This window comes from Oncorhynchus masou, chromosome 25, assembly GCF_036934945.1.
Source record: "Oncorhynchus masou masou isolate Uvic2021 chromosome 25, UVic_Omas_1.1, whole genome shotgun sequence".
Taxonomy (NCBI): Eukaryota; Metazoa; Chordata; class Actinopteri; order Salmoniformes; family Salmonidae; genus Oncorhynchus; species Oncorhynchus masou.
Window position 1 is genome coordinate 505,529 of NC_088236.1, and position 27,719 is coordinate 533,247.

Sequence of the window (27,719 nt, forward strand, 5' to 3'; positions counted from 1 at the left end):
TGCCATTCATGCCTTGTGTGGTTGCTATTCATGCTCTGTGTTGTTGCCATTCATGATCTGTGTTGTTGCCATTCACAATCAGTGTTGTTGCCATTCATGCTCTGTGTTCTTGCCATTTCATGCTCTGTGTTATTGACATTCATGCTCTGTGTTGTTGCCATTTCATGCTCTGTGTTATTGCCATTCATGCTCTGTGTTATTGACATTCATGCTCTGTGTTATTGCCATTCATGCTCTGTGTTATTGACATTCATGCTCTGTGTTGTTGCCATTTCATGCTCGGTGTTATTGCAATTCATGCTCTGTGTTATTGCCATTCATGCTCTGTGTTATTGACATTCATGCTCTGTGTTGTTGCCATTTCATGCTCTGTGTTATTGCCATTCATGCTCTGTGTTATTGACATTCATGCTCTGTGTTATTGCCATTCATGCTCTGTGTTATTGACATTCATGCTCTGTGTTGTTGCCATTTCATGCTCGGTGTTATTGCAATTCATGCTCTGTGTTATTGCCATTCATGCTCTGTGTTATTGACATTCATGCTCTGTGTTGTTGCCATTTCATGCTCGGTGTTATTGCAATTCATGCTCTGTGTTATTGCCATTCATGCTCTGTGTTATTGACATTCATGCTCTGTGTTGTTGCCATTTCATGCTCTGTGTTATTGACATTCATGCTCTGTGTTATTGACATTCATGCTCTGTGTTATTGCCATTCATGCTCTGTGTTATTGACATTCATGCTCTGTGTTGTTGCCATTCATGCACTGTATTGTTGTTATTCATGCCCTGTGTTGTTGCCATTCATGCTCTGTGTTGTTGCCATTCATGCTCTGTGTTGTTGCCATTCATGCTCTGTGTTGTTGCCATTCATGCTCTGCGTTGTTGCCATTCATGCTCTGCGTTGTTGCCATTTAGGCTCTGCGTTGTTGCCATTCATGCTCAGTGTTGTTGACATTCATGCTCTGTGTTGTTGCCATTCATGCTCTGTGTTTTTGCAATTAATGCTCTGTGTTATTGCAATTCATGCTCTGTGTTGTTGCCATTCATGCCCTGTATTGTTGCTATTCATGCCCTGTGTTATTGCCATTCATATTCTGTGTTGTTAACATTCATGCTCGGTGTTGGTGCCATTCATGACCTGTGTTGTTGCCATTCACAATCAGTGTTGTTGCCATTCATGCTCTGCGTTGTTGCCATTCACGATCTGTGTTGTTGCCATTCACGATCAGTGTTGCCATTCATGCTCTGTGTTGTTGCCATTTCATGCTCTGTGTTGTTGCCATTTCATGCTCTGTGTTATTGCCATTCATGCTCAGTGTTATAGCAATTAATGCTCTGTGTTATTGCAATTCATGCTCTGTGTTGTTGCCATTCATGCTCAGATTTAATGCCATTCATGCCCTGTATTGTTGCTATTCATGCCCTGTGTTATTGCCATTCATATTCTGTGTTGTTAACATTCATGCTCGGTGTTGGTGCCATTCATGCCCTGTGTTGTTGCCATTCATGCCTTGTGTGGTTGCTATTCATGCTCTGTGTTGTTGTCATTCATGACCTGTGTTGCCATTCACAATCAGTGTTATTGACATTCACGCTCTGTGTTGTTGCCATTTCATGCTCTGTGTTATTGACATTCATGCTCTGTGTTGTTGCCATTTCATGCTCTGTGTTATTGACATTCATGCTCTGTGTTGTTGCCATTTCATGCTCTGTGTTATTGCCATTCATGCTCTGTGTTATTGCCATTCATGCTCTGTGTTATTGACATTCATGCTCGGTGTTGTTGCCATTCATGCTCTGTGTTGTTGCCATTCATGCACTGTATTGTTGTTATTCATGCCCTGTGTTGTTGCCATTCATGCTCTGTGTTGTTGCCATTCATGCTCTGTGTTGTTGCCATTCATTCTCTGCGTTGTTGCCATTCATGCTCTGTGTTGTTGCCATTCATACTCTGTGTTATTGCCATTCATGCTCTGTGTTATTGCTATTCATGTTGTTGTTGTTGCTATTCATGCTCTGTGTTGTTGCCTTTCATGCTCGTTGTTGTTGCCATTCATGCTCAGTGTTGTTGCCAGTCATGCTCTGTGTTGTTGCCATTCATGCTCGGCTTTGATGCCATGCTCTGCGTTGTTCCCATTCATGCTCTGTGTTGTTGCCATTCATGCTCTGCGTTGTTGCCATTCATGCTCTGTGTTGTTGCCATTCATGCTCTGTGTTGTTGCCATTCATGCTCTGCGTTGTTGCCATTCATGCTCTGCGTTGTTGCCATTCATGCTCTGCGTTGTTGCCATTCATGCTCTGCGTTGTTGCCATTCATGCTCTGCGTTGTTGCCATTCATGCTCTGCGTTGTTGCCATTCATGCTCTGCGTTGTTGCCATTCATGCTCTGCGTTGTTGCCATTCATGCTCTGTGTTGTTGCCATTCATTCTCTGTGTTATTGCCATTCATGCTCTGTGTTATTGCTATTCATGCTCTGTGTTATTGCTATTCATGTTGTTGTTGTTTGCCATTCATGCCCTGTGTTGTTGCCATTCATGCTCTGTGTTGTTGCCTTTCAAGCTCGTTGTTGTTGCCATTCATGCTCAGTGTTGTTGCCAGTCATGCTCTGTGTTGTTGCCAGTCATGCTCTGTGTTGTTGCCATTCATGCTCGGCTTTGATGCCATGCTCTGCGTTGTTCCCATTCATGCTCTGTGTTGTTGCCATTCATGCTCTGCGTTGTTGCCATTCATGCTCTGTGTTGTTGCCATTCATGCTCTGTGTTCTTACCATTCATTCTCTGTGTTGTTACTATTCATGCTCTGTGTTGTTGTTACTATTCATGCTCTGCGTTGTTGCCATTCATGCTCTGCGTTGTTGCCATTCATGCTCTGCGTTGTTGCCATTTATGCTCTGTGTTGTTGCCATTCATGCTCGGTGTTGATGCCATGCTCTGCGTTGTTCCCATTCATGCTCTGCGTTGTTGCCATTCATGCTCTGCGTTGTTGCCATTCATGCTCTGTGTTGTTGCCATTCATGCTCTGTGTTGTTGCCATTCATGCTCGGTGTTGATACCATGTTCTGCGTTGTTCCCATTCATGCTCTGCGTTGTTGCCATTCATACTCTGTGTTGTTGCCATTCATGCTCTGTGTTGTTCCATTCATGCTCTGTGTTATTGCCATTCATGCTCTGTGTTATTGCTATTCATGTTCGGTGTTGTTGCCATTCATGCTCTGTGTTGCCATTCATGCTCTGTGTTGTTGCCATTCTTGCCCTGTGTTGTTGCTATTCATGCTCTGTGTTGTTGCCATTCATGCTCGTTGTTGTTGCCATTCATGCTCAGTGTTGTTGCCATTCATACTCTGTGTTGGTGCCATTCATACTCTGTGTTGGTGCCATTCATGCTCTGTGTTGTTGCCATTCATGCTCTGTTTTGTTGCCATTCATGCTCTGTGTTGTTCCCATTTACGCTCTGTGTTGTTGCCATTCATGCTCGGCTTTGATGCCATGCTCTGCGTTGTTCCCATTCATGCTCTGCGTTGTTGCCATTCATGCTCTGCGTTGTTGCCACTCATGCTCTGTGTTGTTGCCATTCATGCTCGGTGTTGATGCCATTCATGCTCAGTGTTGTTGCCATTCATGCTCTGTGTTGTTGCCATTTCATGCTCTGTTATTGCCATTCATGCCCTGTGTTGTTGCCATTCATGCCCTGTGTTGTTGCTATTCATGCTCTGTGTTGTTGCCATTCATGCTCTGTGTTGTTGCCATTCATGCTCGGTGTTGATGCCTTGCTCTGCGTTGTTCCCATTCATGCTCTGCGTTATTGCCATTCATGCTCTGTGTTGTTGCCATTTATGCTCTTTGTTGTTGACATTTATGCTCTTTGTTGTTGACATTCATGCTCGGTGTTGTTGCCATTCATGCTCTGCGTTGTGGCCATTCATGCTCTGCGTTGTTGCCATTCATGCTCGGTGTTATTGCCATTCATGCTCTGTGTTATTGCAATTCATGCTCTGTGTTATTGCCATTCATGCTCTGTGTTGTTGCCATTCATGCACTGCGTTGTTGCCATTCATGCACTGCGTTGTTGCCATTCATGCTCTGCGTTGTTGCCATTCATGCTCTGCGTTGTTGCCATTCATGCTCTGCGTTGTTCCCATTCATGCTCTGCGTTGTTGCCATTCATGCTCTGCGTTGTTGCCATTCATGCTCTGTGTTGTTACCATTCATGCTCTGTGTTGTTGCCATTCATGCTCGGTGTTGATGCCATGTTCTGCGTTGTTCCCATTCATGCTCTGCGTTGTTGCCATTCATACTCTGCGTTGTTGCCATTCATACTCTGCGTTGTTGCCATTCATGCTCTGTGTTGTTCCCATTCATGCTCTGTGTTGTTGCCATTCATTCTCTGTGTTGTTGCCATTCATTCTCTGTGTTGTTGCCATTCATGCCCTGTGTTGTTGCTATTCATGCTCTGCGTTGTTGCCATTCATGCTCGTTGTTGTTGCCATTCATGCTCAGTGTTGTTGCAATTCATACTCTGTGTTGGTGCCATTCATACTCTGTGTTGTTGCCAGTCATGCTCTGTGTTATTGCCATTCATGCTCTGTGTTATTGCAATTCATGCTCTGCGTTGTTGCCATTCATGCTCTGCGTTGTTGCCACTCATGCTCTGTGTTGTTGCCATTCATGCTCGGTGTTGATGCCATGCTCTGCATTGTTCCCATTCATGCTCGTTGTTGTTGCCATTCATGCTCAGTGTTGTTGCCATTCATGCTCTGTGTTGTTGCCATTCATGCTCTGTGTTGTTGCCATTTCATGCTCTGTTATTGCCATTCATGCCCTGTGTTGTTGCCATTCATGCCCTGTGTTGTTGCTATTCATGCTCTGTGTTGTTGCCATTCATGCTCGGTGTTGATGCCTTGCTCTGCGTTGTTGCCCTTCATGCTCTGCGTTATTGAGATTCATGCTCTGCGTTGTTGCCATTCATGCTCTGTGTTGTTGCCATTCATGCTCGGTGTTGATGCCATGCTCTGCGTTGTTCCCATTCATGCTCTGCGTTATTGCCATTCATGCTTCATGCTCTGCGTTGTTGCCATTCATGCTCGGTGTTATTGCCATTCATGCTCTGTGTTATTGCAATTCATGCTCTGTGTTATTGCCATTCATGCTCTGTGTTGTTGCCATTCATGCTCTGCGTTGTTGCCATTCATGCTCTGCGTTGTTGCCATTCATGCTCTGCGTTGTTGCCATTCATGCTCTGCGTTGTTGCCATTCATGCTCTGCGTTGTTGCCATTCATGCTCTGTGTTGTTGCCATTCATGCTCTGTGTTGTTGCCATTCATGCTCGGTGTTGATGCCATGTTCTGCGTTGTTCCCATTCATGCTCTGCGTTGTTGCCATTCATACTCTGTGTTGTTGCCATTCATGCTCTGTGTTGTTCCCATTCATGCTCGGTGTTGATGCCATGTTCTGCGTTGTTCCCATTCATGCTCTGCATTGTTGCCATTCATACTCTGCGTTGTTGCCATTCATGCTCTGTGTTGTTCCCATTCATGCTCTGTGTTATTGCCATTCATGCTCTGTGTTATTGCTATTCATGTTCGGTGTTGTTGCCATTCATTCTCTGTGTTGTTGCCATTCATGCTCAGAGTTATTGCCATTCATGCTCCGTGTTGTTGCCATTCATGCCCTGTGTTGTTGCTATTCATGCTCTGCATTGTTGCCATTCATGCTCGTTGTTGTTGCCATTCATGCTCAGTGTTGTTGCAATTCATACTCTGTGTTGTTGCCAGTCATGCTCTGTGTTGTTGCCATTCATGCTCTGTTTTGTTGCCATTCATGCTCTGTGTTGTTCCCATTCACGCTCTGTGTTGCCATTCATGCTCGGCTTTGATGCCATGCTCTGCGTTGTTCCCATTCATGCCCTGTGTTGTTGCCATTCATGCCCTGTGTTGTTGCTATTCATGCTCGGTGTTGTTGCCATTCATGCTCGGTGTTGATGCTTTGCTCTGCGTTGTTGCCCTTCATGCTCTGCGTTATTGCCATTCATGCTCTGCGTTGTTGCCATTCATGCTCTGCGTTGTTGCCATTCATGCTCTGTGTTGTTGCCATTCATGCTCGGTGTTGATGCCATTCATGCTCTGCGTTATTGCCATTCATGCTCGTTGTTGTTGCCATTCATGCTCAGTGTTGTTGCCATTCATGCTCTGTGTTGTTGCCATTTCATGCTCTGTGTTATTGCCATTCATGCCCTGTGTTGTTGCCATTCATGCTCTGTGTTGTTGCCATTCATGCTCGGTGTTGATGCCTTGCTCTGCGTTGTTGCCCTTCATGCTCTGCGTTATTGCCATTCATGCTCTGTGTTGTTGCCATTTATGCTCGTTGTTGTTGCCATTCATGCTCAGTGTTGTTGCCATTCATGCTCGGTGTTATTGCCATTCATGCTCTGTGTTGTTGCCATTCATGCCCCGTGTTGTTGCTATTCATGCTCTGCGTTGTTGCCATTCATGCTCTGTGTTATTGCCATTCATGCTCTGTGTTATTGCAATTCATGCTCTGTGTTATTGCAATTCATGCTCTGTGTTATTGCCATTCATGCTCTGCGTTGTGGCCATTCATGCTTTGCGTTGTTGCCATTCATGCTCTGTGTTGTTGCCATTCATGCACTGTGTTATTGCCATTCATGCTCGGCGTTGATGCCATGCTCTGCGTTGTTCCCATTCATGCTCTGCGTTGTTGCCATTCATGCTCTGCGTTGTTGCCATTCAAGCTCTGTGTTGTTGCCATTCATGCACTGTGTTGTTGCTATTCATGCTCGTTGTTGTCGCCATTCATGCACTGTGTTGTTGCCATTCATGCTCTGTTTTGTTGCCATTCATGCTCTGTGTTGTTCCCATTCACGCTCTGTGTTGCCATTCATGCTCGGCTTTGATGCCATGCTCTGCGTTGTTGCCATTCATGCCCTGTGTTGTTGCCATTCATGCCCTGTGTCGTTGCTATTCATGCTCGTTGTTGTTGACATTCATGCTCAGCGTTGTTGCCATTCATGCTCGGTGTTATTGCCATTCATGCTCTTTGTTATTGCCATTCATGCTCTGTGTTATTGCCATTCATGCTCTGTGTTATTGCAATTCATGCTCTGTGTTGTTGCAATTCATGCCCTGTGTTGTTGCCATTCATGCCCTGCGTTGTTGCCCTTCATGCTCTGCGTTGTTGCCATTCATGCTCTGTGTTGTTGCCATTCATGCTCGGTGTTGATGCCATGCTCTGAGTTGTTCCCATTCATGCTCTGAGTTATTGCCATTCATGCTCTGTGTTGTTGCCATTTATGCTCTGTGTTGTTGCCATTTATGCTCTTTGTTGTTGACATTCATGCTCGGTGTTGTTGCCATTTATGCTCTGCGTTGTGGCCATTCATGCTCTGCGTTGTTGCCATTCATGCTCTGTGTTATTGCAATTCATGCTCTGTGTTATTGCAATTCATGCTCTGTGTTATTGCCATTCATGCTCTGTGTTGTTGCCATTCATGCTCTGCGTTATTGCCATTCATGCTCTGCGTTGTTGCCATTCATGCTCTGCGTTGTGGCCATTCATGCTTTGCGTTGTTGCCATTCATGCTCTGTGTTGTTGCCATTCATGCTCTGTGTTGTTGCCATTCATGCTCGGCGTTGATGCCATGCTCTGCGTTGTTCCTATTCATGCTCTGTGTTGTTCCCATTCACGCTCTGTGTTGCCATTCATGCTCGGCTTTGATGCCATGCTCTGCGTTGTTCCCATTTATGCCCTGTGTTGTTGCCATTCATGCCCTGTGTTGTTGCTATTCATGCTCGGTGTTGTTGCCATTCATGCTCGGTGTTGATGCTTTGCTCTGCGTTGTTGCCCTTCATGCTCTGCGTTATTGCCATTCATGCTCTGCGTTGTTGCCATTCATGCTCTGCGTTGTTGCCATTCATGCTCTGTGTTGTTGCCATTCATGCTCGGTGTTGATGTCATTCATGCTCTGCGTTATTGCCATTCATGCTCGTTGTTGTTGCCATTCATGCTCAGTGTTGTTGCCATTCATGCTCTGTGTTGTTGCCATTTCATGCTCTGTGTTATTGCCATTCATGCCCTGTGTTGTTGCCATTCATGCCCTGTGTTGTTGCTATTCATGCTCTGTGTTGTTGCCATTCATGCTCGGTGTTGATGCCTTGCTCTGCGTTGTTGCCCTTCATGCTCTGCGTTATTGCCATTCATGCTCTGTGTTGTTGCCATTTATGCTCGTTGTTGTTGCCATTCATGCTCAGTGTTGTTGCCATTCATGCTCGGTGTTATTGCCATTCATGCTCTGTGTTGTTGCCATTCATGCCCCGTGTTGTTGCTATTCATGCTCTGCGTTGTTGCCATTCATGCTCTGTGTTATTGCCATTCATGCTCTGTGTTATTGCAATTCATGCTCTGTGTTATTGCAATTCATGCTCTGTGTTATTGCCATTCATGCTCTGCGTTGTGGCCATTCATGCTTTGCGTTGTTGCCATTCATGCTCTGTGTTGTTGCCATTCATGCTCTGTGTTGTTGCCATTCATGCTCGGCGTTGATGCCATGCTCTGCGTTGTTCCCATTCATGCTCTGCGTTGTTGCCATTCATGCTCTGCGTTGTTGCCATTCAAGCTCTGTGTTGTTGCCATTCATGCACTGTGTTGTTGCTATTCATGCTCGTTGTTGTCGCCATTCATGCACTGTGTTGTTGCCATTCATGCTCTGTTTTGTTGCCATTCATGCTCTGTGTTGTTCCCATTCACGCTCTGTGTTGCCATTCATGCTCGGCTTTGATGCCATGCTCTGCGTTGTTCCCATTCATGCCCTGTGTTGTTGCCATTCATGCCCTGTGTCGTTGCTATTCATGCTCGTTGTTGTTGACATTCATGCTCAGCGTTGTTGCCATTCATGCTCGGTGTTATTGCCATTCATGCTCTTTGTTATTGCCATTCATGCTCTGTGTTATTGCCATTCATGCTCTGTGTTATTGCAATTCATGCTCTGTGTTGTTGCAATTCATGCCCTGTGTTGTTGCCATTCATGCCCTGCGTTGTTGCCCTTCATGCTCTGCGTTGTTGCCATTCATGCTCTGTGTTGTTGCCATTCATGCTCGGTGTTGATGCCATGCTCTGAGTTGTTCCCATTCATGCTCTGAGTTATTGCCATTCATGCTCTGTGTTGTTGCCATTTATGCTCTGTGTTGTTGCCATTTATGCTCTTTGTTGTTGACATTCATGCTCGGTGTTGTTGCCATTTATGCTCTGCGTTGTGGCCATTCATGCTCTGCGTTGTTGCCATTCATGCTCTGTGTTATTGCAATTCATGCTCTGTGTTATTGCAATTCATGCTCTGTGTTATTGCCATTCATGCTCTGTGTTGTTGCCATTCATGCTCTGCGTTATTGCCATTCATGCTCTGCGTTGTTGCCATTCATGCTCTGCGTTGTGGCCATTCATGCTTTGCGTTGTTGCCATTCATGCTCTGTGTTGTTGCCATTCATGCTCTGTGTTGTTGCCATTCATGCTCGGCGTTGATGCCATGCTCTGCGTTGTTCCTATTCATGCTCTGCGTTGTTGCCATTCATGCTCTGCATTGTTGCCATTCAAGCTCTGTGTTGTTGCCATTCATGCTCGGTGTTAATGCATTGCTCTGCGTTGTTCCCATTCATGCTCTGTGTTGTTGCCATTCATGCTCTGTGTTGTTGCCATTCATGCACTGTGTTGTTGCTATTCATGCTCGTTGTTGCCATTCATGCTCAGTGTTGTTGCCATTCATGCTCGGTGTTATTGCCATTCATGCTCTTTGTTATTGCAATTCATGCTCTGTGTTATTGCAATTCATGCTCTGTGTTGTTGCCATTCATGCCCTGTGTTGTTGCTATTCATGCTCTGCGTTGTTGCCATTCATGCTCTGTGTTATTGCAATTCATGCTCTGTGTTATTGCAATTCATGCTCTGTGTTATTGCAATTCATGCTCTGTGTTGTTGCCATTCATGCCCTGTGTTGTTGCTATTCATGCTCTGCGTTGTTGCCATTCATGCTCTGCGTTGTTGCCATTCATGCTCTGCGTTGTGGCCATTCATGCTCTGCGTTGTGGCCATTCATGCTTTGCGTTGTTGCCATTCATGCTCTGTGTTGTTGCCATTCATGCTCTGTGTTGTTGCCATTCATGCTCGGCGTTGATGCCATGCTCTGCATTGTTGCCATTCATGCTCTGCGTTGTTGCCATTCAAGCTCTGCGTTGTTGCCATTCAAGCTCTGCGTTGTTGCCATTCATGCTCGGTGTTGATGCATTGCTCTGCGTTGTTCCCATTCATGCTCTGTGTTGTTGCCATTCATGCTCTGTGTTGTTGCCATTCATGCACTGTGTTGTTGCTATTCATGCTCGTTGTTGTTGCCATTCATGCTCAGAGTTAATGCCATTCATGCTCTGTGTTGTTCCCATTCATGCTCTGCGTTATTGCCATTCATGCTCTGTGTTGTTGCCATTTATGCTCTTTGTTGTTGACATTCATGCTCGGTGTTGTTGCCATTCATGCTCTGCGTTGTGGCCATTCATGCTCTGCGTTGTTGCCATTCATGCTCGTTGTTGTTGCCATTCACAATCTGTGTTGTTGCCATTCACAATCCGTGTTGTTGCCATTCACAATCAGTGTTGTTGCCATTCACAATCAGTGTTGTTGCCATTCATGCCCTGTGTTGTTGCTATTCATGCTCTGTGTTGTTGCGATTCATGATCTGTTTTGTTGCCATTCACAATCAGTGTTGTTGCCATTCATGCTCTGTGTTTTTGCAATTCATGCTCTGTGTTGTTGCCATTCATGCCCTGTGTTGTTGCTATTCATGCTCTGTGTTGTTGCCATTCATGCTCGTTGTTGTTGCCATCCATGATCTGCGTTGTTGCCATTCACAATCAGTGTTGTTGCCATTCATGCCTTGTGTTATTGACATTCATGCTCGGTGTTGTTGCCATTCATGCTCGTTGTTGTTGCCATTCATGCTCTGTGTTGTTGCCATTCATGCCCTGTATTGTTGTTATTCATGCCCTGTGTTGTTGCCATTCATGCTCTGCGTTGTTGCCATTCATGCTCTGTGTTGTTGCCATTCATGCGCTGTGTTCTTGCCATTCATGCTCTGTGTTGTTGCCATTCATGCTCTGTGTTGTTGCCATTCATGCTCTGCGTTGTTGCCATTCATGCTCTGCGTTTTTGCCATTCATGCTCTGCGTTGTTGCCATTCATGCTCTGCGTTGTTGCCATTCATGCTCTGCGTTGTTGCCATTCATGCTCTGCGTTGTTGCCATTCATGCTCTGCGTTGTTGCCATTCATGCTCTGTGTTGGTGCCATTCATACTCTGTGTTGTTGCCATTCATGCTCTGTGTTGTTGCCATTCATGCTCTGTGTTGTTGCCATTCATGCTCGGCTTTGATGCATTGCTCTGCGTTGTTCCCATTCATGCTCTGTGTTTTTGCAATTCATGCTCTGTGTTGCCATTCATGCCCTGTGTTGTTGCTATTCATGCTCTGTGTTGTTGCCATTCATGCTCGTTGTTGTTGCCATCCATGATCTGTGTTGTTGCCATTCATGCTCTGCGTTGTTCCCATTCATGCTCTGTGTTGTTGCCATTCATGCTCTGTGTTATTGACATTCATTCTCGGTGTTGTTGCCATTCATGCTCAGAGTTAATGCCATTCATGCTCTGTGTTGTTCCCATTCATGCTCTGCGTTATTGCCATTCATGCTCTGTGTTGTTGCCATTTATGCTCTTTGTTGTTGACATTTATGCTCTTTGTTGTTGACATTCATGCTCGGTGTTGTTGCCATTCATGCTCTGCGTTGTGGCCATTCATGCTCTGCGTTGTTGCCATTCATGCTCGTTGTTGTTGCCATTCACAATCTGTGTTGTTGCCATTCACAATCTGTGTTGTTGACATTCACAATCAGTGTTGTTGCCATTCACAATCAGTGTTGTTGCCATTCATGCCCTGTGTTGTTGCTATTCATGCTCTGTGTTGTTGCGATTCATGATCTGTTTTGTTGCCATTCACAATCAGTGTTGTTGCCATTCATGCTCTGTGTTTTTGCAATTCATGCTCTGTGTTGTTGCCATTCATGCCCTGTGTTGTTGCTATTCATGCTCTGTGTTGTTGCCATTCATGCTCGTTGTTGTTGCCATCCATGATCTGCGTTGTTGCCATTCACAATCAGTGTTGTTGCCATTCATGCCTTGTGTTATTGACATTCATGCTCGGTGTTGTTGCCATTCATGCTCGGTGTTGCCATTCATGTTCTGCATTTTTGCAATTCATGCTCTGTGTTGTTGCCATTCATGCACTGTATTGTTGTTATTCATGCCCTGTGTTGTTGCCATTCATGCTCTGTGTTGTTGCCATTCATGCTCTGTGTTGTTGCCATTCATGCTCTGTGTTGTTGCCATTCATGCTCTGCGTTGTTGCCATTCATGCTCTGCGTTGTTGCCATTCAAGCTCTGTGTTGTTGCCATTCATGCTCTGTGTTTTTGCCATTCATGCTCTGTGTTATTGCCATTCATGCTCTGTGTTATTGCTATTCATGTTGTTGTTGTTGCCATTCATGCCCTGTGTTGTTGCTATTCATGCCCTGTGTTGTTGCCATTCATGCTCTGTGTTGTTGCCATTCATGCTCTGCGTTGTTGCCATTCATGCTCTGCGTTGTTGCCATTCATGCTCTGCGTTGTTGCCATTCATGCTCTGTGTTGTTGCCATTCATGCTCTGTGTTTTTTCCATTCATGCTCTGTGTTATTGCCATTCATGCTCTGTGTTATTGCTATTCATGTTGTTGTTGTTGCCATTCATGCCCTGTGTTGTTGCTATTCATGCCCTGTGTTGTTGCCAGTCATGCTCTGTGTTGTTGCCATTCATGCTCGGCTTTGATGCCATGCTCTGCGTTGTTCCCATTCATGCTCTGCGTTGTTGCCATTTATGCTCTGCGTTGTTGCCATTCATGCTCTGCATTGTTGCCATTCATGCTCTGCGTTGTTGCCATTCATGCTCTGCGTTGTTGCCATTCATGCTCTGCGTTGTTGCCATTCATGCTCTGCGTTGTTGCCATTCATGCTCGTTGTTGATGCCATTCATGCTCGTTGTTGATGCCATTCATACTCTGTGTTGTTGCCATTCATGCTCTGTGTTGTTGCCATTCATGCTCGGCTTTGATGCATTGCTCTGCGTTGTTCCCATTCATGCTCTGTGTTTTTGCAATTCATGCTCTGTGTTGTTGCCATTCATGCCCTGTGTTGTTGCTATTCATGCTCTGTGTTGTTGCCATTCATGCTCGTTGTTGTTGCCATCCATGATCTGTGTTGTTGCCATTCATGCTCTGCGTTGTTCCCATTCATGCTCTGTGTTGTTGCCATTCATGCTCTGTGTTATTGACATTCATTCTCGGTGTTGTTGCCATTCATGCTCAGAGTTAATGCCATTCATGCTCTGTGTTGTTCCCATTCATGCTCTGCATTATTGCCATTCATGCTTTGTGTTGTTGCCATTTATGCTCTTTGTTGTTGACATTTATGCTCTTTGTTGTTGACATTCATGCTCGGTGTTGTTGCCATTCATGCTCTGCGTTGTGGCCATTCATGCTCTGCGTTGTTGCCATTCATGCTCGGTGTTATTGCCATTCATGCTCTGTGTTATTGCAATTCATGCTCTGTGTTATTGCAATTCATGCTCTGTGTTGTTGCCATTCATGCTCTGTGTTGTTGCCATTCATGCTCTGCGTTATTGCCATTCATGCTCTGCGTTGTTGCCATTCATGCTCTGCGTTGTGGCCATTCATGCTTTGCGTTGTTGCCATTCATGCTCTGTGTTGTTGCCATTCATGCTCTGTGTTGTTGCCATTCATGCTCGGCGTTGATGCCATGCTCTGCGTTGTTGCCATTCATGCTCTGCGTTGTTGCCATTCAAGCTCTGCGTTGTTGCCATTCAAGCTCTGTGTTGTTGCCATTCATGCTCGGTGTTGATGCATTGCTCTGCGTTGTTCCCATTCATGCTCTGTGTTGTTGCCATTCATGCACTGTGTTGTTGCTATTCATGCTCGTTGTTGTTGCCATTCATGCTCAGTGTTGTTGCCATTCATGCTCAGTGTTATTGCCATTCATGCTCTTTGTTATTGCCATTCATGCTCTTTGTTATTGCCATTCATGCTCTGTGTTATTGCCATTCATGCTCTGTGTTGTTGCCATTCATGCTCTGTGTTGTTGCCATTCATGCCCTGTGTTGTTGCTATTCATGCTCTGTGTTGTTGCCATTCATGCTCTGTGTTGTTGCCATTCATGCTCTGCGTTGTTGCCATTCATGCTCTGCGTTGTTGCCATTCATGCTCTGCGTTGTTGCCATTCATGCTCTGCGTTGTTGCCATTCATGCTCTGCGTTGTTGCCATTCATGCTCTGTGTTGTTGCCATTCATGCTCTGTGTTATTGCTATTCATGTTGTTGTTGTTGCCAGTCATGCTCTGTGTTGTTGCCATTCATGCCCGGCTTTGATGCCATGCTCTGCGTTGTTCCCATTCATGCTCTGTGTTGTTGCCATTCATGCTCTGTGTTCTTGCCATTTCATGCTCTGTGTTATTGACATTCATTCTCGGTGTTGTTGCCATTCATGCTCAGAGTTAATGCCATTCATGCTCTGTGTTGTTGCCATTCATGCCCTGTATTGTTGTTATTCATGCCCTGTGTTGTTGCCATTCATGCTCTGCGTTGTTGCCATTCATGCTCTGTGTTGTTGCCATTCATGCTCTGTGTTGTTGCCATTCATGCTCTGCGTTGTTGCCATTCATGCTCTGCGTTTTTGCCATTCATGCTCTGCGTTGTTGCCATTCATGCTCTGCGTTGTTGCCATTCATGCTCTGCATTGTTGCCTTTCATGCTCTGCGTTGTTGCCATTCATGCTCTGCGTTGTTGCCATTCATGCTCGTTGTTGATGCCATTCATGCTCAGTGTTGGTGCCATTCATACTCTGTGTTGTTGCCATTCATGCTCTGTGTTGTTGCCATTCATGCTCTGTGTTGTTGCCATTCATGCTCGGCTTTGATGCATTGCTCTGCGTTGTTCCCATTCATGCTCTGTGTTTTTGCAATTCATGCTCTGTGTTGTTGCCATTCATGCCCTGTGTTGTTGCTATTCATGCTCTGTGTTGTTGCCATTCATGCTCGTTGTTGTTGCCATCCATGATCTGTGTTGTTGCCATTCATGCTCTGCGTTGTTCCCATTCATGCTCTGTGTTGTTGCCATTCATGCTCTGTGTTATTGACATTCATTCTCGGTGTTGTTGCCATTCATGCTCAGAGTTATTGCCATTCATGCTCTGTGTTGTTGCCATTTATGCTCTTTGTTGTTGCCATTCATGCTCGGTGTTATTGCCATTCATGCTCTGTGTTATTGCAATTCATGCTCTGTGTTATTGCAATTCATGCTCTGTGTTATTGCCATTCATGCTCTGTGTTGTTGCCATTCATGCTCTGCGTTATTGCCATTCATGCTCTGTGTTGTTGCCATTCATGCTCGGCGTTGATGCCATGCTCTGCGTTGTTCCCATTCATGCTCTGCGTTGTTGCCATTCATGCTCTGCGTTGTTGCCATTCAAGCTCTGTGTTGTTGCCATTCATGCTCAGTGTTGATGCATTGCTCTGCGTTGTTCCCATCATGCTCTGTGTTGTTGCCATTCATGCTCTGTGTTGTTGCTATTCATGCTCGTTGTTGTTGCCATTCATGCTCAGTGTTATTGCAATTCATGCTCTGTGTTATTGCCATTCATGCTCTGTGTTGTTGCCATTCATGCTCTGCGTTATTGCCATTCATGCTCTGCTTTGTTCCCATTCATGCTCTGTGTTGTTGCCATTCATGCTCTGTGTTGTTGCCAGTCATGCACTGTGTTGTTGTTATTCATGCTCATTGTTGTTGCCATTCATGCTCAGTGTTGTTGCCATTCATGCTCTGTGTTGTTGCCAGTCATGCACTGTGTTGTTGCTATTCATGCTCATTGTTGTTGCCATTCATGCTCAGTGTTGTTGCCATTCATGCTCAGTGTTATTGCCATTCATGCTCTTTGTTATTGCCATTAATGCTCTTTGTTATTGCCATTCATGCTCTGTGTTATTGCCATTCATGCTCTGTGTTGTTGCCATTCATGCCCTGTGTTGTTGCTATTCATGCTCTGTGTTGTTGCCATTCATGCTCGTTGTTGTTGCCATTCATGATCTGTGTTGTTGCCATTCACAATCTGTGTTGTTGCCATTCACAATCAGTGTTGTTGCCATTCATGCCCTGTGTTGTTGCCATTCATGCCCTGTGTTGTTGCTATTCATGCTCTGTGTTGTTGCGATTCATGATCTGTGTTGTTGCCATTCACAATCAGTGTTGTTGCCATTCACGCTCTGTGTTTTTGCAATTCATGCTCTGTGTTGTTGCCATTCATGCCCTGTGTTGTTGCTATTCATGCTCTGTGTTGTTGCCATTCATGCTCGTTGTTGTTGCCATCCATGATCTGCGTTGTTGCCATTCATGCCCTGTGTTGTTGCCATTCATGCCCTGTGTTGTTGCCATTTCATGCTCTGTGTTATTGACATTCATGCTCTGTGTTATTGACATTCATGCCTTGTGTTATTGACATTCATGCTCGGTGTTGTTGCCATTCATGCTCAGTGTTGTTGCCATTCATGTTCTGCATTTTTGCAATTCATGCTCTGTGTTGTTGCCATTCATGCACTGTATTGTTGTTATTCATGCCCTGTGTTCTTGCCATTCATGCTCTGTGTTGTTGTCATTCATGCTCTGTGTTGTTGCCATTCATGCTCTGTGTTGTTGCCATTCATGCTCTGTGTTGTTGCCATTCATGCTCTGCGTTGTTGCCATTCATGCTCTGCGTTGTTGCCATTCATGCTCTGCGTTGTTGCCATTCATGCTCTGTGTTGTTGCCATTCATGCTCTGTGTTATTGCTATTCATGTTGTTGTTGTTGCCATTCATGCCCTGTGTTGTTGCTATTCATGCTCTGTGTTGTTGCCAGTCAGGCTCTGTGTTGTTGCCAGTCATGCTCTGTGTTGTTGCCATTCATGCTCGGCTTTGATGCCATGCTCTGCGTTGTTCCCATTCATGCTCTGTGTTGTTGCCATTCATGCTCTGTGTTCTTGCCATTTCATGCTCTGTGTTATTGACATTCATTCTCTCTGTTGTTGCCATTCATGCTCTTTTTTGTTGCCATTCATGCTCGGCTTTGATGCCATGCTCTGCGTTGTTCCCATTCATGCTCTGCGTTGTTGCCATTCATGCTCTGTGTTGTTGCCATACATGCTCTGTGTTGTTGCCATTCATGCTCGGCTTTCATGCATTGCTCTGCGTTGTTCCCATTCATGCTCTGTGTTTTTGCAATTCATGCTCTGTGTTGTTGCCATTCATGCCCTGTGTTGTTGCTATTCATGCTCTGTGTTGTTGCCATTCATGCTCGTTGTTGTTGCCATCCATGATCTGTGTTGTTGCCATTCACAATCAGTGTTGTTGCCATTCATGCCCTGTGTTGTTGCCATTCATGCCCTGTGTTGTTGCCATTTCATGCTCTGTGTTGTTGCCATTTCATGCTCTGTGTTATTGCCATTCATGCCTTGTGTTATTGACATTCATGCTCGGTGTTGTTGCCATTCATGCTCGGTGTTGTTGCCATTCATGTTCTGCATTTTTGCAATTCATGCTCTGTGTTGTTGCCATTCATGCTCGTTGTTGTTGCCATCCATGATCTGCGTTGTTGCCATTCACAATCAGTGTTGTTGCCATTCATGCCCTGTGTTGTTGACATTCATGCCCTGTGTTGTTGCCATTTCATGCTCTGTGTTATTGACATTCATGCTCTGTGTTATTGCCATTCATGCCTTGTGTTATTGACATTCATGCTCGGTGTTGTTGCCATTCATGCTCAGTGTTGTTGCCATTCATGTTCTGCGTTTTTGCAATTCATGCTCTGTGTTGTTGCCATTCATGCACTGTATTGTTGTTATTCATGCCCTGTGTTCTTGCCATTCATGCTCTGTGTTGTTGCCATTCATGCTCTGTGTTGTTGCCATTCATGCTCTGTGTTGTTGCCATTCATGCTCTGCGTTGTTGCCATTCATGCTCGTTGTTGTTGCCATTCATGCTCGTTGTTGTTGCCAGTCATGCTCTGTGTTGTTGCCAGTCATGCTCTGTGTTGTTGCCATTCATGCTCGGCTTTGATGCCATGCTCTGCGTTGTTCCCATTCATGCTCTGTGTTGTTGCCATTCATGCTCTGTGTTCTTGCCATTTCATGCTCTGTGTTATTGACATTCATTCTCGGTGTTGTTGCCATTCATGCTCAGAGTTAATGCCATTCATGCTCTGTGTTGTTGCCATTCATGCCCTGTATTGTTGCTATTCATGCTCTGTGTTGTTGCCTTTCATGCTCGTTGTTGTTGCCATTCATGCTCGTTGTTGTTGCCAGTCATGCTCTGTGTTGTTGCCAGTCATGCTCTGTGTTGTTGCCATTCATGCTCGGCTTTGATGCCATGCTCTGCGTTGTTCCCATTCATGCTCTGTGTTGTTGCCATTCATGATCTGTGTTCTTGCCATTTCATGCTCTGTGTTATTGACATTCATTCTCGGTGTTGTTGCCATTCATGCTCAGAGTTAATGCCATTCATGCTCTGTGTTGTTGCCATTCATGCCCTGTATTGTTGTTATTCATGCCCTGTGTTGTTGCCATTCATGCTCTGCGTTGTTGCCATTCATGCTCTGCGTTGTTGCCATTCATGCTCTGTGTTGTTGCCCTTCATGCTCAGATTTAATGCCGTTCATGCTCTGTGTTGTTGCCATTCATGCCCTGTATTGTTGTTATTCATGCCCTGTGTTGTTGCCATTCATGCTCTGCGTTGTTGCCATTCATGCTCTGTGTTGTTGCCATTCATGCTCTGTGTTGTTGCCATTCATGCTCTGTGTTGTTGCCATTCATGCTCAGATTTAATGCCGTTCATGCTCTGTGTTGTTGCCATTCATGCCCTGTATTGTTGTTATTCATGCCCTGTGTTGTTGCCATTCATTCTCTGCGTTGTTGCCATTCATGCTCTGTGTTGTTGCCATTCATGCGCTGTGTTCTTGCCATTCATGCGCTGTGTTGTTGCCATTCATGCTCTGTGTTGTTGCCATTCATGCTCTGCGTTGTTGCCATTCATGCTCTGCGTTTTTGCCATTCATGCTCTGCGTTTTTGCCATTCATGCTCTGCATTGTTGCCATTCATGCTCTGCGTTGTTGCCATTCATGCTCTGCGTTGTTGCCATTCATGCTCTGCGTTGTTGCCATTCATGCTCGTTGTTGATGCCATTCATGCTCAGTGTTGGTGCCATTCATACTCTGTGTTGTTGCCAGTCATGCTCTCTGTTGTTGCCATTCATGCTCTTTTTTGTTGCCATTCATGCTCGGCTTTGATGCCATGCTCTGCGTTGTTCCCATTCATGCTCTGCGTTGTTCCCATTCATGCTCTGCGTTGTTGCCATTCATGCTCTGTGTTGTTGCCATACATGCTCTGTGTTGTTGCCATTCATGCTCGGCTTTGATGCATTGCTCTGCGTTGTTCCCATTCATGCTCTGTGTTTTTGCAATTCATGCTCTGTGTTGTTGCCATTCATGCCCTGTGTTGTTGCTATTCATGCTCTGTGTTGTTGCCATTCATGCTCGTTGTTGTTGCCATCCATGATCTGTGTTGTTGCCATTCACAATCAGTGTTGTTGCCATTCACAATCAGTGTTGTTGCCATTCATGCCCTGTGTTGTTGCCATTTCATGCTCTGTGTTGTTGCCATTTCATGCTCTGTGTTATTGCCATTCATGCCTTGTGTTATTGACATTCATGCTCGGTGTTGTTGCCATTCATGCTCGGTGTTGTTGCCATTCATGTTCTGCATTTTTGCAATTCATGCTCTGTGTTGTTGCCATTCATGCACTGTATTGTTGTTATTCATGCCCTGTGTTGTTGCCATTCATGATCTGTGTTGTTGCCATTCATGCTCTGTGTTGTTGCCATTCATGCTCTGCGTTGTTGCCATTCATGCTCTGCGTTGTTGCCATTCATGCTCTGCGTTGTTGCCATTCATACTCTGTGTTGTTGCCATTCATGCTCTGTGTTGTTGCCATTCATGCTCTGTGTTTTTGCCATTCATGCTCTGTGTTATTGCCATTCATGCTTTGTGTTATTGCTATTCATGTTGTTGTTGTTGCCATTCATGCCCTGTGTTGTTGCTATTCATGCTCGTTGTTGTTGCCTTTCATGCTCGTTGTTGTTGCCATTCATGCTCGTTGTTGTTGCCAGTCATGCTCTGTGTTGTTGCCAGTCATGCTCTTTGTTGTTGCCATTCATGCTCGGCTTTGATGCCATGCTCTGCGTTGTTGCCATTCATGCTCTGTGTTCTTGCCATTTCATGCTCTGTGTTATTGACATTCATTCTCGGTGTTGTTGCCATTCATGCTCAGAGTTAATGCCATTCATGCTCTGTGTTGTTGCCATTCATGCCCTGTATTGTTGTTATTCATGCCCTGTGTTGTTGCCATTCATGCTCTGCGTTGTTGCAATTCATGCTCGGCTTTGATGCCATGCTCTGCGTTGTTCCCAATCATAATCTGCGTTGTTGCCATTCATGCTCTGTGTTGTTACTATTCATGCTCGTTGTTGTTGTTACTATTCATGCTCGTTGTTGTTGCCATTCATGCTCTGCGTTGTTGCCATTCATGCTCTGCGTTGTTGCCATTCATGCTCTGCGTTGTTGCCATTCATGCTCTGCGTTGGTGCCATTCATGCTCTGCGTTGTTGCCATTCATGCTCTGCGTTGTTGCCATTCATGCTCTGTGTTGTTGCCATTCATGCACTGTGTTGTTGCTATTCATGCTCGTTGTTGTTGCCATTCATGCTCGGTGTTGTTGCCATTCATGCTCGGTGTTATTGCCATTCATGCTCTTTGTTGTTGCCATTTATGCTCTTTGTTGTTGACATTTATGCTCTTTGTTGTTGACATTCATGCGCGGTGTTGTTGCCATTCATGCTCTGCGTTGTTGCCACTCATGCTCTGTGTTGTTGCCATTCATGCTCTGCGTTATTGCCATTCATGCTCTGCGTTGTTGCCATTCATGCTCGGTGTTATTGCCATTCATGCTCTGTGTTGTTGCCATTCATGCTCTGTGTTGTTGCCATTCATGCTCTGTGTTGTTGCCATTCATGCTCGGCGTTGATGCCATGCTCTGCGTTGTTCCCATTCATGCTCTGCGTTGTTGCCATTCATGCTCTGCTTTGTTGCCATTCAAGCTCTGCGTTGTTGCCATTCAAGCTATGTGTTGTTGCCATTCATGCTCGGTGTTGATGCATTGCTCTGAGTTATTCCCATTCATGCTCTGTGTTGTTGCCATTCATGCTCTGTGTTTTTGCCATTCATGCACTGTGTTGTTGCTATTCATGCTCGTTGTTGTTGCCATTCATGCTCAGTGTTGTTGCCATTCATGCTCGGTGTTATTGCCATTCATGCTCTTTGTTATTGCCATTCATGCTCTTTGGTATTGCCATTCATGCTCTGTGTTGTTGCCATTCATGCCCTGTGTTGTTGCTATTCATGCTCTGTGTTGTTGCCATTCATGCTCGTTGTTGTTGCCATTCATGATCTGTGTTGTTGCCATTCACGATCTGTGTTGTTGCCATTCAGAATCAGTGTTTCTGCCATTCATGCCCTGTGTTGTTGCCATTCATGCCCTGTGTTGTTGCTATTCATGCTCTGTGTTGTTGCCATTCATGATCTGTGTTGTTGCCATTCACAATCAGTGTTGTTGCCATTCATGCTCTGTGTTGTTGCCATTCATGCTCTGTGTTGTTGCCATTCATGCTCTGTGTTGTTGCCATTCATGCTCTGTGTTGTTGCCATTCATGCTCGTTGTTGTTGCCATTCATGATCTGTGTTGTTGCCATTCACAATCAGTGTTGTTGCCATTCATGCTCTGTGTTGTTGCCATTCATGCCCTGTGTTGTTGCTATTCATGATCTGTGTTTTTGCCATTCACAATCAGTGTTATTGCAATTCATGCTCTGTGTTATTGCAATTCATGATCTGTGTTGTTGCCATTCATGCCCTGTGTTGTTACCATTCATGCCCTGTGTTGTTGCTATTCATTCTCTGTGTTGTTGCCATTCATGATCTGTGTTGTTGCCATTCACAATCAGTGTTGTTGCCATTCATGCTCTGTGATCTTGCCATTTCATGCTCTGTGTTATTGACATTCATGCTCGGTGTTGTTGCCATTCATGCTCTGTGTTGTTGCCATTCATGCTCGGTGTTGGTGCCATTCATGCCCTGTGTTGTTGCCATTCATGATCTGTGTTGTTGCCATTCATGCCCTGTGTTGTTGCTATTCATGCTCTGTGTTGTTGCCATTCATGATCTGTGTTGTTGCCATTCACAATCAGTGTTGCCATTCATGCTCTGTGATCTTGCCATTTCATGCTCTGTGTTATTGACATTAATGCTCGGTGTTGTTGCCATTCATGCTCTGTGTTATTGCCATTCATGCTTTGTGTTATTGCTATTCATGTTGTTGTTGTTGCCATTCATGCCCTGTGTTGTTGCTATTCATGCTCGTTGTTGTTGCCTTTCATGCTCGTTGTTGTTGCCATTCATGCTCGTTGTTGTTGCCAGTCATGCTCTGTGTTGTTGCCAGTCATGCTCTGTGTTGTTGCCATTCATGCTCGGCTTTGATGCCATGCTCTGCGTTGTTGCCATTCATGCTCTGTGTTCTTGCCATTTCATGCTCTGTGTTATTGACATTCATTCTCGGTGTTGTTGCCATTCATGCTCAGAGTTAATGCCATTCATGCTCTGTGTTGTTGCCATTCATGCCCTGTATTGTTGTTATTCATGCCCTGTGTTGTTGCCATTCATGCTCTGCGTTGTTGCAATTCATGCTCGGCTTTGATGCCATGCTCTGCGTTGTTCCCAATCATAATCTGCGTTGTTGCCATTCATGCTCTGTGTTGTTACTATTCATGCTCGTTGTTGTTGTTACTATTCATGCTCGTTGTTGTTGCCATTCATGCTCTGCGTTGTTGCCATTCATGCTCTGCGTTGTTGCCATTCATGCTCTGCGTTGTTGCCATTCATGCTCTGCGTTGGTGCCATTCATGCTCTGCGTTGTTGCCATTCATGCTCTGCGTTGTTGCCATTCATGCTCTGTGTTGTTGCCATTCATGCACTGTGTTGTTGCTATTCATGCTCGTTGTTGTTGCCATTCATGCTCGGTGTTGTTGCCATTCATGCTCTTTGTTGTTGCCATTTATGCTCTTTGTTGTTGACATTTATGCTCTTTGTTGTTGACATTCATGCACGGTGTTGTTGCCATTCATGCTCTGCGTTGTTGCCACTCATGCTCTGTGTTGTTGCCATTCATGCTCTGCGTTATTGCCATTCATGCTCTGCGTTGTTGCCATTCATGCTCGGTGTTATTGCCATTCATGCTCTGTGTTGTTGCCATTCATGCTCTGTGTTGTTGCCATTCATGCTCTGTGTTGTTGCCATTCATGCTCGGCGTTGATGCCATGCTCTGCGTTGTTCCCATTCATGCTCTGCGTTGTTCCCATTCATGCTCTGCGTTGTTGCCATTCATGCTCTGCTTTGTTGCCATTCAAGCTCTGCGTTGTTGCCATTCAAGCTATGTGTTGTTGCCATTCATGCTCGGTGTTGATGCATTGCTCTGAGTTATTCCCATTCATGCTCTGTGTTGTTGCCATTCATGCTCTGTGTTTTTGCCATTCATGCACTGTGTTGTTGCTATTCATGCTCGTTGTTGTTGCCATTCATGCTCAGTGTTGTTGCCATTCATGCTCGGTGTTATTGCCATTCATGCTCTTTGTTATTGCCATTCATGCTCTTTGGTATTGCCATTCATGCTCTGTGTTGTTGCCATTCATGCCCTGTGTTGTTGCTATTCATGCTCTGTGTTGTTGCCATTCATGCTCGTTGTTGTTGCCATTCATGATCTGTGTTGTTGCCATTCACGATCTGTGTTGTTGCCATTCAGAATCAGTGTTTCTGCCATTCATGCCCTGTGTTGTTGCCATTCATGCCCTGTGTTGTTGCTATTCATGCTCTGTGTTGTTGCCATTCATGATCTGTGTTGTTGCCATTCACAATCAGTGTTGTTGCCATTCATGCTCTGTGTTATTGCAATTCATGCTCTGTGTTGTTGCCATTCATGCCCTGTGTTGTTGCTATTCATGCTCTGTGTTGTTGCCATTCATGCTCGTTGTTGTTGCCATTCATGATCTGTGTTGTTGCCATTCACAATCAGTGTTGTTGCCATTCATGCCCTGTGTTGTTGCCATTCATGCCCTGTGTTGTTGCTATTCATGATCTGTGTTTTTGCCATTCACAATCAGTGTTATTGCAATTCATGCTCTGTGTTATTGCAATTCATGATCTGTGTTGTTGCCATTCATGCCCTGTGTTGTTACCATTCATGCCCTGTGTTGTTGCTATTCATGCTCTGTGTTGTTGCCATTCATGATCTGTGTTGTTGCCATTCACAATCAGTGTTGTTGCCATTCATGCTCTGTGATCTTGCCATTTCATGCTCTGTGTTATTGACATTCATGCTCGGTGTTGTTGCCATTCATGCTCTGTGTTGTTGCCATTCATGCTCGGTGTTGGTGCCATTCATGCCCTGTGTTGTTGCCATTCATGATCTGTGTTGTTGCCATTCATGCCCTGTGTTGTTGCTATTCATGCTCTGTGTTGTTGCCATTCATGATCTGTGTTGTTGCCATTCACAATCAGTGTTGTTGCCATTCATGCTCTGTGATCTTGCCATTTCATGCTCTGTGTTATTGACATTAATGCTCGGTGTTGTTGCCATTCATGTTCTGCGTTTTTGCTATTCATGCTCTGCGTTGTTGCCATTCATGCTCTGTGCTATTGCCATTCAAGCTCTGTGTTGTTGCCATTCATGCCCTGTTTTTTTGTTATTCATGCCCTGTGTTGTTGCCATTCATGCTCTGCGTTGTTGCCACTCATACTCTGTGTTGTTGCCCTTCATGCTCGGTGTTGTTGCCATTCATGCTCTGTGTTGTTGCATTCATGCTCTGTGTTGTTGCCATTCATGCTCAGCGTTACTGCCATTCATGCGCTGCGTTGTTGCAAATCATGTGCTGCGTTGTTGCCATTCATGCTCTGCGTTGTTGCCATTCATGCTCTGCGTTGTTGCCATTCATGCTCTGCGTTGTTGCCATTCATGCTCGGTTTTGTTGCAAATTCCTTTTCTGCGTTGTTGGCATTCATGCTCTGTGTTCTTGCCATTCATTCTCAGTTTTGTTGCCATTCATGCTCTGCGTTGTTGCCATTCATGCTCGGTGTTGTTGCCATTCATGCTCTGTGTTGTTGCCATTCATTCTTGGTTTTGTTGCCATTCATGCTCTTTGTTGTTGCCATTCGTGTTCGGTGTTGTTGCCATTCATGCTCTTTGTTGTTGCCATTCGTGTTCGGTGTTGTTGCCATTCATGCTCTGTGTTGTTGCCATACATGCTTGGCGTTAATGCCATTCATGCGCTACGTTGTTGCAATTCATGCCCTTTGTTGTTGCCATTCATGCCCTTAGTTGTTGCCATTTATTCTCTGCGTTGTTGCCATTCATGCTCTGTGTTGTTGCCATTGATGCTCGGTGTTGAGGCCATGCTCTGCGTTGTTGCCAATCATGCTCTGCGTTGTTGCCATTCATGCTCTGAGTTGTTGCCATTCATGCTCTGTGTTGTTGCCATTCACGCTCAGTGTTGTTGCCATTCATGCTCTGTGTTGTTGCCACTCATGCGTTCCCAGGGATTTTACTGGTAATGTGGCCTATCAATGTTTTTCTAGGTCGCACAATGAGATATTTATGAGCAATTTATAGTTGCTTGAAATTGCTTGTGTCAACTTCAGCTAAGTATTGTTAGCTAAGAAAACATGTAGTAATTCAACGTTGGCTGGCAATAAAATATACTTATAAAGAAGTCAAGTTACCTACCAGGCAGCTGCTGAAAACAATCTACTGAGGTTCATGTTACACCCAACAGCATGACGTTGATGCCTGAAACTGATCATTTGAATCTACAACAGGCAGAAAGAAGCTGTTACTGTAAAGAAACAGTAGGTAACACTTTGAAGGGGTCCTGGTTAGTCAGTGTAATTACATGTGCAATAAGTATTAATTGTAGTTAATTGTAATAAGAAATAAATAGTTACGCTGGATTAAAATGTAACTGTTGTTAATTGTAGTCTGTACTTACAGAGGTGTAACAATAAAATGCTTGTTATCATGCTTGTTACAAATGGGCAAGTTTCCACTATATTCACCGATTTAGTGTTTAGTTTCTGCACAGCTGCATCCGATTCAGTAATAACTGTCACAAGGTTGTAATCTCTTGTGGACAGATGATCTGCGTGTCTGAGATTACGAAGCTTGGAGGATCAATAGGCTCTAATTACCTACCTGTAAATGAAAACTCTTCATAAACTCCAGTCAATGTTGTTGCTAGTACTTGCCCACAAAAAGTGTACCATCTGGGATAAAATGGATGAGATTACAATAACAGACTAGACATACTGACGGGTCTACCATCTAATAACAGACCAGATATACTGACTGGGGTCTACCATCTAATAACAGACCAGATATACTGACTGACTGGGGTCTACCATATAATAACAGACTATATATACTGACTGGGGTCTACCATCTAATAACAGACCAGATATACTGACTGGGGTCTACCATATAATAACAGACTATATATACTGACTGGGGTCTACCATATAATAACAGACTATATATACTGACTGGGGTCTACTATATAATAACAGACTAGATATACTGACTGGGGTCTACCATATAATAACAGACCAGATATACTGACTGGGGTCTACCATATAATAACAGACTATATACTGACTGACTGGGGTCTACCATATAATAACAGACCAGATATACTGACTGGGGTCTACCATATAATAACAGACTATATATACTGACTGGGGTCTACTATATAATAACAGACTAGATATACTGACTGGGGTCTACCATATAATAACAGACCAGATATACTGACTGGGGTCTACCATATAATAACAGACTATATACTGACTGACTGGGGTCTACCATATAATAACAGACTATATATACTGACTGACTGGGGTCTACCATACAATAACAGACTAGATATACTGACTGACTGGGGTCTACCATATAATAACAGACCAGATATACTGACTGACTGGGGTCTACCATATAATAACAGACCAGATATACTGACTGACTGGGGTCTACCATATAATAACAGACCAGATATACTGACTGGGGTCTACCATATAATAACAGACTAGATATACTGACTGACTGGGGTCTACCATATAATAACAGACCAGATATACTGACTGGGGTCTACCATACAATAACAGACTAGATATACTGACTGGGGTCTACCATCTAATAACAGACCAGATATACTGACTGGGGTCTACCATATAATAACAGACTATATATACTGACTGGGGTCTACTATATAATAACAGACTAGATATACTGACTGGGGTCTACCATATAATAACAGACTATATACTGACTGACTGGGGTCTACCATACAATAACAGACCAGATATACTGACTGGGGTCTACCATATAATA